General features: G+C 53.5%; 1 protein-coding gene across 1 annotated transcript in view; it reads left to right on the top strand.

Annotated features, from left to right (window-relative positions):
- Positions 1-5,171: 5,171 nt before the first annotated feature.
- The window catches only part of C1QTNF1 (C1q and TNF related 1), an 18,806-nt gene continuing 6,260 nt past the window's right edge, over positions 5,172-17,717 (top strand). The window contains exons 1-2 of the mRNA XM_012802817.2: positions 5,172-5,271; positions 5,370-5,513. The gene's annotated coding sequence lies outside the window, so the exon portion shown is untranslated. The remainder of the gene's footprint in view (positions 5,272-5,369; positions 5,514-17,717) is intronic.

Below are 17,717 nucleotides of genomic sequence, written 5' to 3'. Positions count from 1 at the left end.
CATACAATCAGGTTTCTACATACGCCTGTGTCTGTCTGTGGACTTCCTGTTATGTTGTACTGATAAAATTTTTTCATATCTACTCCAACAACTGTATTCATAGTTATCTCTATATTTTATTTTATTTTTTGCAGTTTTTTGGCTGGGGCTGGGTTTGAACCTGCCACCTCCAGCATAGGGGGCTGGCACCTACTCCTTTGAGCCACAGGCGCTGCCCTCAGTTATCTCTTTATAATAAGCCTTTGTACGTTGTATGGCATGCCCCTTTCCTTACTTAACGCCCAAGATTCTGAGACTTCGAATGGAATTACTTTGATTAATTGGGAGACAATTGAGATTTTTATAATTGAATCTTCTGTCCGAGACTGTGATTTCCCTGTCCATTTATTTAGATGTTCTTTAATGTTTTTCAGTAAAGTCTTGTGATTTTTCACTTCTCAATGCAGCTTGGAGATGGTTCCATATTGTCCTATGGACTGAGAGCAGTCTCACCCTCTCAGCAGCTGCATGCTATCCCACTGAGGGGCGTCCCGTCATTCATTTCTCCAGGACCCTAATGATGTCCTTTTAGGATATCTGTGATTTGTTTTTTTTTTTTGCTACAGCAGTGCTCTATAGGAAGACCTTGAACTTATTTGAGCACCACTGTAAGTGTGTCTGTAGGAGAAATTCTTAGAAGAAAGATGACTGGGTCAAAAGGTACTTGCATATTGTGAGTGAACACACACTTCTTTCCAGAGAGGCTGTGCCATGAAATTGCCTCCTTAAAGTCAAAATGGCTCGGTGGTTAGATCCAAGTAGACCTCTTGTTCGATTTTCATGCTTCTCATCTTCTTTGTGTCACCTAAGACGTCACTGTGGCCTCCTTCTGGAAATTCTTTTTTTTTTTTTTGCAGTTGTTGGCCAGGGATGGGTTTGAACCTGTCGCCTCTGGCATATGGGGCCGGTGCCCTGCTCCTTTGAGCCACAGGCACCGCCCTCCTTCTGGAAATTCTTTGGTTTATGTGGCTCTGCCTTAAGAACAACAATTCTTCACTTGAATCATTTGCTCCTGTGTTTACTTACTCATCGACTCATTCATTCACAGTTATGTGCTGGGGATTGGGCAGTCCACCAGGGGGCCCTCCCATTTTACTTATCAAGTAAAATGTCACATAACCATTGAATCTGTGCCTGTCTATAAGTAACTGAGGGTGTTCATTACCAAAATAGGGGTGCAAACATTTAGAGTGGAGAAACTGGAACACAGGAACATCAGATGGCTTAATTAAAGTCAGAAGGCATGGAAATGGCCAAAGTAAGACTGAAAGTGGCGTTTCCCGTTGCTGACGCAGCAGAAGACTTCCAGGGAAAGGTGTGCCTTCCTCGGAGAAAGACTGGCCTCACTCTTGTGGTTTTCTCCAGGTGTGAGGACCACAAAGAAGTAGATTGACCTGATCTGTCTGCCTGGGTGCCAGTCCTGATCTCCACCTGCCTTAAGCTGCTCAGAACACGAGCAGCGCTATCCAGGAGCAGTGATCGTGGGCTAGTGGCCAGGGAGCCTATGCCTGGCTGCCAAGTTTCCACTTTTCCTTCTCAGCAACTTCTCCAAATCTCTGTGGAGGCTCTCCCCACCCCCACTCCTTGGCAGCAGGACGCCACCATTTGAGCCTGCCTGTCCCTACCCTTCAGAATGGAATTTGAAAGTTTGCAATAACCAGTGTTTGCCCTTGTGGGGTAGCTGGCCCAGAATAGCTGGGAAAGGCAGGATGTTGGAGCCACAGTGGGAAAAATTGCAGTGCTGCTAATGACATGCTGCGCTTATCTGGAACCCAGTGTCTTACAGACTATGACGAGGCCACATCCCTTTTTCCAATGATGAGAAAACAGACACGATGAGGGGCAATGACATGCCCAGGGAAGGAGGAAAAACTGCCAGACTGGGATGGGCACAGAATGTGCTGCCTCCTCTGCCAGGATCCCAGCGAGTGTCCCCTCCCCTGTTAGCCCCTGGGGCTGACATCCCATGAACTGCCCTTGTCTGAGAATATGGAGTCACTAGAAAATTTTCAGGAAGCCTACAGGGATTTGGCCCAGTGCCCTGTGTAGGTGTGAGCTCCTAGGGAGTTCTGGGGTGGGCTTGTTACGGCTCATTAGGGAGCCTGGGAGAGACCCTGAGGGCTTGGTCTTCCTGGTTGGCTTTGACTTCTGACCCACTATCAGGGGCTGACGAAATCTCTCCTTTTGGTTTATGTTGTTGTTTGTTTTTGCCATGACTTTTGTCCTAGCACTCACAGAGACTCTGCCCAACAGGAAGGTATTTGCTAAACGGCTGCGTCTGGCTGCCTGCGGGTGCTGCCGGGAAGGAAGAGAACCACATCATCTGTGTGAACATCCCTTGCTTGCCAGATTTGCCATCTTTTCTACTTAACGGTTTTAAAGCAGAAGTCAAGTTGATGACAAAGAGCGTTAGGAACCTGGCAAGCTCTCTGCTTTGGTGGCATATATTTTTTTCCTTCTTTGAGGACTGGCTGGCAGTCTTTGGGAGCTGGACTTGCAAGCCTGGCCCGTTTGTCTGATGGTTTGAGTTGTGGACATGATGGTGGCACCTGAGATGTACCCAGACCTCAATCCCTATCTTTGGAATTCCTCACACCTCTGAGCCTTCTGTCTCACTTGAATATCTTGGGAAACCCCAAGCTTCTTTTGTTGCAGTTAATATCACTCCCTCCTGTCCCCCAGTTTTCATTGCCCAAAGGAATACGAGTAATCCTTTTTCTAATCTCCTAGGACATGTGGGGATCAACCCAGCATGGGAAGGAAGAAGATCGTACTTATGGTAATGAAAGTTATTTATAAGGAACATTACAGTACTTTGGGTCTGCCTTACTGACCTTTTCCTTAATCATGTGAGAAACTACAGGTTCACAGCTGCTTATTCCAAATCTCCCAAATATAAAATGCTCTGAAAGCTTAAGAATGTTTCCCTAAATTTAGTACAAATGAATTTAATAGAACAACATGACTTGGACTATGCGGAGACTGATAATAGCCCTCATTTATTCCACTGTAGAACGTCCTGGTGTTTGATGAAGGGGAACTGCCCTGAAGCACCCCGCCTTGGGTTGAGTCTGTAGGGTGTCCCCATCTTCCTCTGACCATGGTTGGCCTCACTGGATCCAGATGACAGAACCCAGGCTTATCTCTGCTTTCACGTAAGGACTCTAAGGCCCAGCGAGGTGTGGTAGCATTTCCAGGCTGGGCCAAGGTAAGATAGTGGGGATTCAACCTCCTACTGGGCCGAGGAGCTCATCGTTCAGCTGTATTTGCAGACTCTGTCCTCTTTGGGGCATGTGTACTCGTGTCTTGGAATTATGTCAAAATGCCCCCTCTTTCAGCTCTTTGGCAGCAGAGCCATCTTGGACAGACCAAAGAGAAAGAATAAATCTTCCATCTTTCTGCTCCCAGCTTCATGAGCATTGACCAGCATCTCTCTAAACCTCAGCTCCTGGGCTGGACAGCGAGGAATTTTCCATTGCATCTGGGGAGTCCCCACTTCGTAAGAGTCCTAAGAAAGGCCCAGATCTCTGATGTATACGGACCGATGTCTCATACGGGCTGCATAAGATGTTTTTTCCTCTGAGGTCTATTTAAGGACAGCGTAACCAAGGGAAGGTCAGTCTGTATGTTGGGCCTTGCTCTGGGTGATGGGGAAACTTCCTCATGTCACTTACAGGAACAAAGACAAGCTTATCTCTGGGTTTTCCTGTATCAATAAGCAACAGGAGACATAAGCTTTGCCGAGCTTCAGGCGCCTATTCCAAGAACACCAGCAGCTCTGAGTCTTGTAAGTCTAGTGGAGGCCACATCTCTGGAGGACACATTTACTTAATCTCACCGCTATGTTCTTTAAGTTCTCCCTGGGGGGCTTGGAAGCCTTTCTGTCACTACTCTCTGAAAGGTGCTGGCCAGCACAGACACAGGCTCTGCAGGGAAGCCGCTGGGCACTCACAGGCTCCCTCCCCCACCCAGGGGTCATCCCGTTATGCTCAGCTCTCTCTGGACACTGCCGAGCCCAGCCTGGGACGACAGTGGACACGAGCGTGCATGCTTCTCTTCCCCTCTTTCTGCCTTCTCTTAGCTTGTCCATGTGTTGGTGCAGAGGACGGGAGGAGATTTCAAAGCAAGGGGGAGTGAAATCAGCCTCTTTGTTCGCCCTGAATGTCCCAAACCAGCATCCCTGTTTGTACATCACTTGTCCAGACAGGATGAGAGAGAGGGGCCCTCGGAGGAACAAGGACAGAACAAGGGGCAAGTACGAAGCCCAAGCTGGGAGCAGGTCAGATAGAAGCCAGAAAAAGCACTCTGTCCTGGTGGAGCTTGGTTTCTCGGCCAAGTCCTTCCTCTTCCAGTGACATGATAAGATTCCACAACAAGCTGTCTGAGCGACTGGGGCTGCTGAGACTAAGCCCCGACCAGGGACCAGCAGGAGGAGCCTAGGGCAGCGGTCAGTAGGGGAGGTGGGCTAAGGAACTTGTTTAATAAAAATATTTATGGAGTTGAAAAAAATGTCAGGTTTTTCTATCAAGGAATGAGAGGCCTTGTGGAGACGGAGGCGTGCCGAAGCTCCTGCAGCCGTCTGGGCCCCACCACTGTGCTCACGTTGTTTTCTGGAAAATTTAAGCCTCTTGGGCAGAGGTTTCTTCCCAACCTTTGAGAGCAACGGACCATCACTTTCTGAAAATGCACGTGTGCACACACACACAACCTGACGTTCTGTTGCAGAGGGCTCCCAGAGTCCCCCAAACTTGCTATTAGTCTCTGGACTCCAGGCTGAGCCCACTGTGGGTGGTGCGTCTCAGATTTGCCACTGTTTGGAGCCTTGATCCCATGGGGTTGGTTACTGAAACCCATCCCCTGCTACCAAGGAACCCAGAGCACTTAGCTGTCTGTGCTCCCCCACCCTGTGTGGGACATCCTTGTCTGGGGACCCCACCCCCTCCACATCTGGAAAGATGTTTGGACACCCAGAGGTGGCCATCTGCACGCCCAGCCCAGTCTGGCTTCCAGGGGTGGCTTTCCCCGCCCAGCAGCGGGGCACACACACAGTTAATCCTCGGCGCCTGCTGTTTGGCTAAAATGCGCTGGGAGCGTTCAAGGCTCCCTCCGCTGCTCACATCTGGCTGGGGCTTGCTCTTTACACGGTCGCCCTGCTTTCTTCGCTTTCTTCGTTTACTTTCAAGAAACTGCATTTCCGCTTCTGGCCAAAGACTTGGAGCCTTGGAGATAAAGGTGCCGGGAGGGGCCCTAGCTGCTGCCTGCCCCTCCCCTAGCCCCTCTCCTAAGCCTTCTTCCCCCAGGACTTTTTCCCCTGCTCTGTTGCCTTTCAGGAGTCTGTGCTTCCCCTTCCTGGGAGCTGGCCGGGAGGAGGCTTTGCCGAGAGCAGGCTCGCCCGAGATGCTCTAAAAGGCAGTGCCAGGAGCTCCCCGGAGAGGCCGCTGTGAGCACGGGGTTGGCGGCCCAGCTGGACGGAGGTAGGTGGCCCAGGAGGCGGGACAGAGCTGCGAGGGACCCAGCGGCTACTGCTTCTGTCTTCGTGGCTTCAGCCCGGTTGCCAGAGCAGGGCTGAGCAGACACCTTTGCCAGCATGGCCGGTGGGAGGGGCCAGGTTGGCAGTTGCGGCTGAGGGGCAGCAGAACTAGAAGTTTCAGAGAAAGCTTTGCTCTGTCCCTGCTAACTCCACTTCCTGAGACCAGTTCCCCGGGGCTGTGTGATCTCCCATCTCCCTCCTTGCCATGGAGGAGGTGGGCTTTTTCTGCGGATACTGTCAGGAATAATTGTTACCCCCCAATTTCTTGTGGGGTGTTATCTTGCTTTACTCTTCTCTATGGCTTTCTGAAGACGTGTAACGGAAGCAGATGGTACCCATGCCCAATCCCTCACCCCACCAGGGTCCCCAGACCACCTGAGAGCCAGGTCTGTCCAGTCTGGATGTGGCTGACTCTTGGACCCTGCATACTGCAGGAGCCATTGACTTTGGCGCCTATCTAACAGCCTTGGTGATCCTGGAGGGAATCCAGCTGGGGCAGGAAAAAACAATGTTCCTTCCCCGGGGACCCTCCTGGGAAGCGAAGCTGCCTATGTCACTGAGAGTCTGGGTCTGGAGTCACTGAGCCACTCTGCAGCCTCTGGGCAGTGTGTGCTGACTGCTGGCTCATCACCCAGCCCTTGGGAGCCTCTCATGGGCACAGATGTGCCTCCACAATGCCAGTTCTCAGGCCTTATCCAGCCCTGGAGGGCTACGTGTCTTCTGTGGACGCCCTCCTGTGCTTCAGGTACTCACAGCTGTCTTGACAGATCTGAGCTTGGGCAGGAGGGAGGAGTCTCCTGCCTTTCCCTCGCTTGATCTCTGGGAATGGAGATGGCATGGCACACTTGGAGCCTTCTCCTTCCGAGCTTTGCAAATGAGAAATGCCTTGAGAACCCGTCTTTTCTCCACTGCTAGCAACTTCTCAGGTCCCCAGGGAGTGTTTGACGTCCTTAAAGGCTGCCCAGACTTTGCTTTTTATAGCACAGGAAAGTACACACTCCCCAGCAGGCCATGCGGCCCTGTGAGCACTGTCACAGATAGACGCACTTGACCGTGTGTGCAGGGAGGGGAGGCACATTCTCCACGAGGCCTGGTCAGCATCCCTGCTGACCAGAGAGGAGGGGGCACAGACAGGGAGGTGGGAGGCAGAGGGCGGAGAACTGCTTAGACCTATAGAGGTGGACAGGTGCTTAATGACCCAAGGACAATCACTGCGGCAGTAATAGTCATAACATCAGCTGCATGTTTGCGTGTGTTTTCTGCATGGCAGGTGCTGAGCAAATGTTGATTCTTAGTAGCTCTGCTGAGGTCGCTCTCAGAAACTGGGAAGCGGAGAGCTACAAAGCTTGGCAAGGCTCACAACTTGCCCAAAGTCCCAGAGCAGGTAGAAGGAGGACCCGAGATGCACACGTGTGTCTTCACATCCAGAGATTGTGCTTTGGGGGACACTGAGCCCAGCTCTCCAAGCTGAGTCTGGATCCCGAACTCCTCAAATTTCCACATTTTCCCTCCCCAGCTGTCAGCAGAGAATACCCTGGGAACAGGACAGATGCAGGTCAGCTGGGCAGGGACTTCTCCTCTCTTCTCCCTCACCTCCTACTGCCATCTGGAGTCTCCTGTGATGCCCAGGAAAGCGCTCCCATGAGCAGATGTTCAGAGATGCCTTGGGTTGGCCCTGGGCAGTCACTGGACACCACTGCCCCTCTGGTGCAGGTGCGGCTGGACAGCACGGGACACCCTCCTAGTGGGAGCAGAGAGAGCCCCCATGTCCCAGGAAGGACGTGGCTCCCTCCACATTCCTGGGCAGACTCTCTAATCAGGGCAACTGACACAGCCTAATTTTTTCAGAACATGCTCCTTTCTGTTCTTCCTAGTGCCTTCCTCCCAGCTGTAATTAGCATGACTCATAAACCAAATATTCTGGCATTGAACTTAACCCATCAAAACAAAGATGAAAAGAATATCATAGATAGAGTCAGGCTGCAGGGACACGCGCTTCCCATTTGTGTCGCGTTCTCTGGGGTTGGGCTCTCAAGTGAGTCCCTGTTCCTAGGCATGAGGGTGCTAGGGGACATCTAGGGTAAAGACACCAGGAAGGGCAGGAAGCACCAGAAGCTTCCCTCGCTGTCCCCACGCTCTGCTGACTGCCTGAGACCAACTCTGCCTGACAGCCCTCCTTCCCCGGGAGCACGATGGCCCTTTCAGAGGCAGCTTCCTCTCCCTACCCTGAGATGCCTGGAGCTATTAGGTGAGGCAGTGGCTTCCCGAGACTCTTCACCTTGGTGACTTAACTAGCTGGTGGGCCAAGGGTTGCTGCTTCCCCTGTTTAAACTGCTGAAATGTGGCTTCTGCTCAGGCCAAGTGTCCAGACAGCTCTCTGGGCAGGACCCTGCCATCTCCCTGGCCTTTCCAGAAATCTCCTGTCACTTTAGAGAGCAGCCAAGAAAACAGTGATTGACACTCCATGGTGAGTTGTCCTGCAAGCTGTTCTCAAGGCCCTGGGATTCTCAGGGCCCTGCCGGGGGTCTGCCCTGGGGTCCTTGCCCCAGCAGAGTCAGCCCTGAGCTTAAGTAGGGACATGCAGAGGAGGGTGCATCTGCTCCCTTCCTCCTACTGGGCCCCAGGGTAAAATTCTGGAACTACTGCTCCAAGGCCCTCACCCCTTGGGGAGGGGCAGGTGGTGTGGGCAGGAGTGGGCCTTGTGAGCTCTTTGGGAGGAAACTTGATCTCTGGGTCCTTTTCAAGTTCCCAACTGCGTGACGTTTGTGGTGGGGCGGTGTGAGTGGCTCTTGACACATCAGTACCCATCTTGCCCATGCTCAATTTCCAGAACTGAGCTTGTCATCTGAAGGTGGCTCAGAGGGGATGGTCCCCAGAAGGGGCACCAGAGATGCCCTGACCTCCACCTCCCACCAGGTTCTGCCTCTGAGGCCCCTTCCTCAGCCTTGGACTGGGCTGGCCCAGAGCTGCAGGCCCCTTAGCTGATACCTACCCAGTCCAGGATGGCCATTGGGATGGAAGTGGGCCTGTCTGGGCCCCCGTGTCTGACTGTCTTCCTGGTGCCTGTAGGAATTTTCCTTGAAATGAGGCAAAGCAGAGTAGGAGACGGTAGCTGGGAGACAGGAGCTGGGGGAGGAGGACAGAGGCAGACAGGCTGCGGGGTGTGGGGCGGCCAAGAGCCTGGTGCCCTGTGCTGGGCCACATGTTGCTCTTGGCCACAGACTCACTTGGGGGAGTGCCCCTACCCTTCGCCTTTGGCCACAGCCCCTCCTCATTGGAACATCTGGTTCCCAGCCGCCCTCTGCTGGGGGGACCAAGGAAGGAAAAGGACCTCAACTAGGAAAATTGCCAGCCCTGGGTGGGTTTGAGGCGGGCACAGGCCAGAAGGCAGGCTGTGCTCTGTGATGTTGCCCCATGGATGTCCAGGCTTGGTCTTCAGAGCTGGGCAGTGCCCGGCCCCGTTCTCCTCATGAAGAGTCTACAGTAAGAGGTGAGGGAGTCTGAGTAGGTTTGGGGTAACTGGAGGGCTCCAAGGTCTTCTGGCATTTAGAGTGGCCTTCTGGCCCCATGGAGGTCTGTCTGTGAGGGCTGGGACCAGAGTCCTGGAAGTCTGGCCTTGTGCTGCTGGGCCCTATCCCTCTGCACCCAGTGTTCAGTCTGTGTCTGCGTCTTAGAAGGGTCGGGAGTGCGGGGACCCTCTGCCTCTGTGGGGCAGTCTCCCCTCCCTTCTTCAGAGCTCACCAAAATGCCCCTCTCTTCACCTTGCAAAAGCAATGCCCTACAGGTGCTCATCCAGTGCCCCCCAGCCCCTCACATTTTAAGGGGATTCTGTGCCTTTACCCAAATAACTAAACTCTGGTCGAGGTGGGGGTTAAGATGCTAGCAGGCTGTCCCAGGGAGATCTTGGTGCCCTGTGTCAACAAACAGAGCTGTGGATGTCCCACACGGTGCCTGGCATACAACAGGCGCCCAGATGTAAGGTCTTCCTGGAGGCCCAAGGCTGCAGCTGCTGGTCCAGCTGTAACCAACCCAGCAGGGAGGAGTGGCTGCTGGATGGGGTGTGGGGGCAGGGCCATGCTCTCTGGCACGGTCTGGAGCCTCCTCAGGAGCAGGGGTCTGAGCTTTGTTGTTGGACATACCTGGTCTAAGGGGAGCCCCAGCAGCTCCAGCCTTGGGGCCTGAGCCCATTGGCGCACCTGTAAAATTGAGGGATGTTGGCAGGGTTTGGCTCAGGAACGGACAGAACACACCACAGCCTGAGCCTGGCATGCAGTAGGTGCCTGGAACTGTGGCAGTGGGGCTTTGTCGTCAGGGCCTTCTGAAGGTGGGGGGCACTCCTGTCTGAGGATGCACCTGGTCGCTGCATAAAACTCTCAGAGGTGGGTGTGAGGACATGGCCCTTTCCTTAGGTTTCAAGCTGCAGCCGCTGGCTCCACTCAGGCAGCTTCCGGCAGTGCAGGGCCACCACAGGTGTCGGGACAATGGCAGAACCAGCCCCTGCAGCCAGGAAACGTGCTTTCCCTGGCTTGCCCATCCCTGTCCAGGCTCAGCGCCACTGTGCTAGGATCCCTGTGGCTGTGTCCTCCGGCCTGGCCGTCTCTCACCGTAACTGCTGGGGATGTGACTACCACGGGGGGTGCCTCTCCTTCCTGTTTCTCGTGTCCCCACAGTGCAGCGGGGTGCACAGCAGGCTCTCAGCATGCACGGGTTGAAGGGCCGAGGGAGGAACTTGGGACGTGGCACCGGTCAGTTTATGCTCCACACGGCTCTGCTGGAGCTCTAAATTGGCCGCGGCCTCCCCAAACGCGCCGCCCATCCTACTTTCCTACTCATGGGGTCGAGTCTTCCGGAATAAGCAAAATGCTCCCTCCGTCCCCAGGGTGGGGCCTATTTGTCATTTTTCTAAGTGGAAAATAATGTGCACTTACTGTGACAAAAAACGTGACTGTTATGGGGAAATGGGCAGAGAAGCCAAAATGAGAAAATGTTAAGCATCGTGTTTTCATCACCCGCTGATACTCGGTGTCAGCAGCAGCCAGGTGGGTGGCCGGGTCTTCATGGTTGAGTGTGAGTACGTGTGTGTGTGTGTGTGTGTGTGTGAGTGTGTGGGGGCGTTTTCAACTGTGTTTTCACTCATCACTGCTTTATGGATGTCTTTATGAACGTAAACACTCAATTATTGATTGGGTGCTGCAGGCTGAATCCATCCCCACCTCCAAGTATTTTCTTTCCTCCTCCTCTCCTCTCCTCTCCTCTCCTCTCCTCTCCTCTCCCCTCCCTTCCTCCCTTCCTCCCTTCCTCCCTTCCTTCCTTCAGACTTTAGACAGGGGACACGTCTTCTTGTCTACCACAATTCCCGCCTCCCATGCTCAGTTCACCACCCTAATCAATAGCCTTGTTTTTCTGGTTTTCCACTGTATGGACGCACTGTGACCTACTGAGACCGACTGTCTCTCTGGACATGGGGGCACTTTGTAAATCTGGCAGGTGGGGGCAGCGGGTTTTAACTGTCTTCTTGAAGCAGCAGACTTTCTGAGTACAGATAAGAGGAGCTTTGGGGAGGGGACAGCTCCACGGCTACGCTAGGATCCGCTGCTGCTACTGGTACTTACTGGTGTCCCCTGGGTCCCTCTCCCCCTACCCCAAGTTAGAGAAGTAAGCAGCCTCCCAGCTGTGGCACATGCTTTTTGGATGGTGGCTCTTGGGTGGTGACCGAAGGTGAGGGTGGAGGTCAAGTCGTGTTGGAAGTTGACCCCAGATGCTAGAGACACGCCAGAGATGAGAACAGGCTCCTGTTTTCCGGGAGCTCAGAGCTGGAGGGGACTAGGGGAGGAAACCTGCCAGGTTGCCGGGTTCTGTCCTGGAGGCTGGGGGAGGGGCATCTCCAGCACACTGAGGCTTCCGGAAGCTTCCTGGAGGCAGTGGCATGAAGCTGAGCTCTGAAGAACACTGGGATGGGGAAGGTGGCAGGAGAAGGGGGGGTCCAGGCAGAAGAAGGAGTTTGTGCAAGAGGATGAGACCTCAGGTGACTTGTGTTGGGCCTGGAAGCACCTCCGGGGCTGCAGTGGAAGATGCCAGGGCAGGCGGGGATGAGCCAGATGGTGAAGCCCCGGGGCTTAACCACTTCCTTTATCCTGGGAAGCCTTTGCAGCCAAGGGTGGCATTCAGATTTGCATTTTTAAAAGCTGCCTCTGGAAACAGTGTGGACGACAGATGGAAGCAGGGAAGCGGCCAGGACTGGGGAAGGAGAGGTGCGGAGAGGAGGAAGCTTGCAGAGGGTGGCATGGGGCGAGGCAGGGCTGCAGGCCACATGGGAAGGGAAGCCAGCATAGTGAGGACAGGGTGGAGGGGGTGAGACAGCTGGGGGCTTCAGAGCAAAGAGGGGTGTTCAGTAGACAGCTGCACAGGGCACTGTAGACCAGCACTGCCCGCCAGAACCTCCAGCCACGGTGAGAGGCACCAGGAGCTGTGCTGTCCAGCGTGGTAGCCACTGGTCATGTAAGCCCTTAAAACGTGGCTCCCATGTCTGAGAATCGGCTGTTTTATTTTGTTTAGCTATTTGGAATAGTCTCACGTGGCCAGTAGAAATTGTTTGGACTTAACCTTTGCAGGCCTAGGACTCAGCAGTCAGGTGGGGTGAGGACATAGCCTGGGGCGCTCAGGCAGGCAGAGGGTTTGGGGCAGGAGGAGCTGATGTGGGGGGCATCTTCTTTAAGTGGGGGGGGGATCAGGAAGCATAAACACCCAGGCACAGTGTGGGCCAGTCCCCATGGCAGGGGACACCAGTGGGTGCTCTGTGCACTCTCAGGAGAACACTGCACTGCAGCAGAGCGCTGGGCCCAGGGTCAGTGCCCTCTCAGCAGGTGCAGATGGAGTGGGACTGGGTAGCAGGACCACTGGTGGGAGGTTGAGCTGAATTTAATTCCTGACCTATAAGTCACAAAGTCCTGTCAAGTGCTGGACTTCCTCAGAGGACCCCATAAAATGCTGGGGTGTCCAGGCCCTGAACAACCTGACAGAGATGCTTGTGCAGCCGTGGAGGGCTGGGTGTGGCGGTGCAGTGGGACACTGGGCCACAGGGCCACAGGGCTCTCAGGTCCTTTCTTCCCTCTATGTTGGGAGTGGTCAGACCCGAGGGTGTCGCTGCTGCCACCGGGGAAATGGGCGGAGGGCCAGGCCACCTGCAGAGCCGGCTCACGGCAGCAGCTGTCAGTGCCTCTTCTCTCTCACACGCTTCCCGGCGCAGGGCAAGCCTGCCGCCCGGGCTTTCCAGCTGGGAGGTGATCTGAGGACAGTGGCTCTACTCAAGGGAATCTTTGTTTCTACTGGGACGGAGTCATAGTGCTGGAGGCCGGGCTGGCCTGGTGCCCATGGGCCTGGTGTCTGGTGCCCATGTGGTCTCCTTGTTTGCAGGGCCCAGGCAAAACTTGAGACCGAGTCCTCTCTCCACTCCAGGTGAGTCCTTCTTGGCCAAGGTGCAGCTGCCTCAGGAGAGGAGGGAGATGTTTTAAGATGAGGCAAATTCTTGGCCTCTTTTCACTCTTTTGTCCTAAGCCAGACATATTCCCTTCCAGGGGAAAGAAACTTTTGTTTTTTAACTAGCAAGTGGTCCTGGAAGAGCCTGTCTTCGTCCCCAGGATTGGGCTTTGGGGGGGGTAACCAGATATCCCCCCCAACCTTAAAAAACGGATCCTCCTCCAAGACAGAGAGAAGCTTCTTGGAAAAGGAAGAGAGGGAGGTCGAGGGAGGAGACGGGCTCCGAAGTGCCCGCACCACTCACCTGCACCTCACTGGTGTTCCTTCCATGAAGGACCCCCACTCTCCACTGCCCCCACGAGGTTGGGGAGGGAGCCCAAGACCAGCTGGGGCTGCCCGGTTATAGAAGGGACTTTAGATATAAATGGGCTTTTGGGAGAGGTGAACATGCGGCACCCCTCAACTGGAAGCTACTCTGTCCCCCTTCTGCTCATCATGAGAGGGGCTCGGTCACCAGGCATATAATGTGACAAGTGGCTTCTGGTGGAGGCAAGGGCTGTGTCAGGTGTCAGAAGGTCCCAGTGGCCACGAGGGTCCAAAGAACACCCCAGCATGGCACCTTCCTCTTTCTTGGCCCCTGGTACCTGAATCCTCTCCCAGCATCTGGAGAGCTCTGAGTTTCTAAGTAGGGGAATCTCCCAGACTTTGAGGGTGAGGGACTCCTCCTTGGCTGGCAAGGAAACTGGGGACTGAAGGTGGCTGGGAAGGGGTGGTGATGGCTGAGGGATGGTCAATGCTGTGTCGAAACAAAGTGTTTGGACGCCGAGCTAAATTGTATTCTTGATGCCAAAGCTGTTCCATGTGGGATAAAGTCCCATCTTATGACAAGATTCCTTGGGAGATGCATGTAAAATTTTGGGGCAACGTCCAGTCCCTGGAAAAGCCAGATGAAGATGTTTGTCCTGGGTGGGCTGAGGTCTGGGAGACGGCCAGCGGCCCTGGAAAGCACCTGACACAGGGGACGCACAGGAAGGAGAGGGGCTCTCTGGGCGCTGTTACCAAGGGCTGGTGACAGATTAGATGTGGTGCATGCAGGAGAAGGAGACTGAATGAGTCCCAGACCTCTGCCTGCTGCTCGTTCCCAGTTTGACTCCCTCCCCTCCGACTTCACCATGTCCCAGAGCCGAGCTGTGCAATAGAGCTTTCTGCAGCGGTGGAAACGTTTCCAGGACGGTCGGCGGTGTGCACTATTCAGCACTTGCTGTGCAGCTGGTGTGGCTGAGGAGCTGAATTTCAAGTTTCATTTCATTTTAATTAATTTAACTTTAGCCACACATGACCAGAAGTCACTGCATCGGAGGCATAGGACTGCGGTGTTACCTACTCTCCACGTGGTTTGAACATTCACCGTCTGTCTTGAGCTATACTCAGATACCTACCTGCTCTCTTTGCTGGACTGTTACACTCTGGGGGTCAGGGAGTATATTTAATATACGGTCAGATCACTTCCTTACAAGCTCTTGCACAATGCGGTGCAAATCACGGACATTCAGCAAACCTGGCCCGGGTTAGATCGTCAGCTGAGAGCACAGCTTGGAATCGTCTTCCAAGGCTCCTTCTAATTCAAGGAGATTATAGGCTTCTCACTGCCCAGAACAACTGCTCCCTCCATGAGGATTAAAGAAGAAGGAAAACAGTGTTTCCAAAAACGTCTTTGTCAAATGGACTGGGCTGGGTGGAACAGCAGGACAAAACCCCAGCAGGCTCTCAGAGCCGCAGGTGTCCCCTGTCAGGACATGGCACGAGACCGATATATAATGGGACAAATTGAAAACAAATATAAGGAAACTTGGACTTGAGCATGGATATTTCCTCCTTAAAGGAGCCACCACAGGTCCACATGAGGTCTAGGAAGGGGTAAAAATTATTAATAAGGAAATGATCTATTCCAGGGCCTGTATCAGCCCAATCTCTCCATCCGGCCTCCCACCTCCTGGAAAGGGGGATTCACTCTTGTTGGGGGGAGGTTAAGGTGGAGGTGGTGGGGTGGGCTGGGCTGGGGAGAGGGGTGCTGAAGTGCCACAGGTCCTCAGGGACAGAGATGAGAGAAAAATGTGGTGGAGTTATCATGGGGTTCACTGTTACTCACAGCGTTTGGGAAAGGCACATAAAGATCGTGAGTCACCTTGGATTTGTCTTCAGTTGCCTGGACCGCAACACAGTCTGGAGACTGGGCCGTGTGGGTCTCAGCTCATGAGGGTCACACGTCATCGGCCAAGATGTCCTGGGGGCCACTTCCCTGGACTTGTCCAGCACATTCTCTGACTGACCTCACTGGGGGCAACACCTCACCCTTTGTGGGGGGACTTCATTTTGCTGGAAGTTGCTAAAAGTGATCTGGAGCCAAGTTTGGTTAGATATTGGGCAATATTGTTTTTGCCCAAAAGTGACTAAAATGATCCCATAAGGTCAGATGCTGAGTTTGCTGTAGGATTTGGTAAAATGGTCCTTAAGATCTTTTCAATGAGGGAAGATTTCAGTCTGGGTTTGCTCTGGCTCCAAAGAGGAGGCTCTTGGAGGGGAGCCCCACCAGGCCCAGCTGCCCTCACCCATCAGCCTGCGGGGTGTCTGGCTCTCTGCTGGGCATCTCAGGTCCCAGCCCTGAGGATACCGTCATCCCTAACCCGGTTGTGTCTTGGACCTTGTCTCTTCTGACTCAGGTGTGGAAAGTCCCTTTTCTAGACTAGAAAGAGATGTACCAACACACAGAAGGTGCTTCCACTGGGGCAGAGCACTGGTTCTCAGCTGGGCAATTTTGTCCCCAGGGCAGGGAGAAAGGGCAATGTGGACCTACTTGTGGTTGTCACAACTGGGTGGGGTGGTGCTAATGGCATCTAGTGGGTGGAGTCCAGGGAATGAGGCTAAGTGTCCTCCAGAGCACAGGACAGTCCCCTGCCACAGGGGGCCATCCAGCCCTGAGCGTCAGTAGTGCTGAGTTGGCAAAATCCCGGGATCAAATAATCCAAGGTTACTTTTTACTTAACTTTTGCCATTACTTTCCAACTTTTGTAAAATGAATATGTATTATTCTGGATTCTGAAAAAAAATGCTTACAGAAAGGAAAACTTCTTTTCCTGTTAACTGGTGCAAACTTGGCACTTAAAAGGCAAAAAGAGTAATTACTAAGGCGCCGAGGAAAAACAGAGGAAATACAGAAATAGAGAAATAAACAGATTTACAGAATTCCTTTGACACGTATTTGTTGAGCACTGGCGAAGTTCAGGGTGCTGCAGGAAGCCTGGGTGCCCCCGGCCTGGGAGGTCATGCCCAGGCTGACAAAACTCTCTATAGTATGAGGCAATATGAAAAACAAGATCAAAAAAGAGGACGGAGAGGATTCTCCCCCCAGCTGAGGGATCTGAGGAGGCTTCAGGAGTAATACGAGATACTTGCGTTGGGTTTTTGAAAACAGGGTAGATAGGATTTTATTATCATCTGAAGTCAGTATATCTGAGTTCAAACAACTGCCCTGCTTAAGAAATTAGAAAGTCAAATGCTAATTAGCCTCTTGAAGTTTTCTTATGTATAAATTGGGTATAATAATGAAGGAATATTGTCTCTGTAAAGGAGTCACCACAGGTCCAGATGAGCCCTGTGATGGGGTAAGAACAACCGATGAGGACTAACCCTCACACCTGACCCTAACTTACAGGGCTGTGTGGGTTGACTGAACTGACACACCACACCTGGTGTGGTGCCTGTGGCAGTGCTGCCCCCCTTACCCTGGTCATCAGTAGGAGGAAGGAGAAAGGGCCCTCCTGGCCAAGGAAGGAGTATGCAGGCAGGGGGGCAGGTGTCAGGCTTCTGGGGACAGTGGTGGCTGGAACCTGGTACTCCTAAGTGTGGTCAGTAGACCAGCAGTGTTGGCAGTCCCCTGAAAATGCAGACCCTCAGGGCCCTGGCTTTGCTGAATCAGAAACTGAATTTTGACAGGGGTCCTCAGGTGTGCACATTTCAGTTTGAGAAGCAGGGTGGGGACACAGGACAAGTGAAGAGTGGGGCCAGAAGGCAGGAGCTGTGCGTGGCCTGCCCTGGACCCAGGGAGATGGCAGGTGGACGGTTAGGTGACTTAGGTAGACGTTTTATAAATTAACATGCACGTATGCACTTTCTTTGGCAAGTGGTGAGGAGGTATCAGAGACTTTGGGTAGGAGCTGGTTCAAGCAGCCTCTTGGTCATTGGGATGGTCTCTGGGCCCCAGCATTGAGAGGGACGGCTGATGGGTAGAAAACTTGGGGGTATGGGGCCCAGCTAAGCCACTGCAGCGGGTGGGGTGGGGGCCACATAGGAGACCCAGCAGAGGCGTGCAAGGTGGGGAAGGAGAGAGATTGGGGGGCAAGGTGCACTCTCACCCCTGAGGCCCCATGCTCACCATCTCCCACGGTGGGGAGCTTTTCCAGCCCACCTGAGACAGCCCATACAGCGCGTGCCATGGGGTGCAGACTGCCACGATGAGTGGGGTGAGCGGCTGACTGGGAAAGCACTTGGCTGCTTTCCCTACTTCAGCCCAAGAACAGCCCCTGGCAGGCTCCTCTGTGGACACTTCCTTCTAGAACAGTGGTTCTCAACCTTCCTAATGCCTTGATGTATTTTCATTGTTACAAAGGGGTCA

Source organism: Otolemur garnettii, unplaced genomic scaffold (genome assembly GCF_000181295.1).
Source record: "Otolemur garnettii isolate 467f Iridium unplaced genomic scaffold, OtoGar3 scaffold00018, whole genome shotgun sequence".
NCBI lineage: Eukaryota > Metazoa > Chordata > Mammalia > Primates > Galagidae > Otolemur > Otolemur garnettii.
This window is presented reverse-complemented; position numbering and strand designations above follow the sequence as displayed.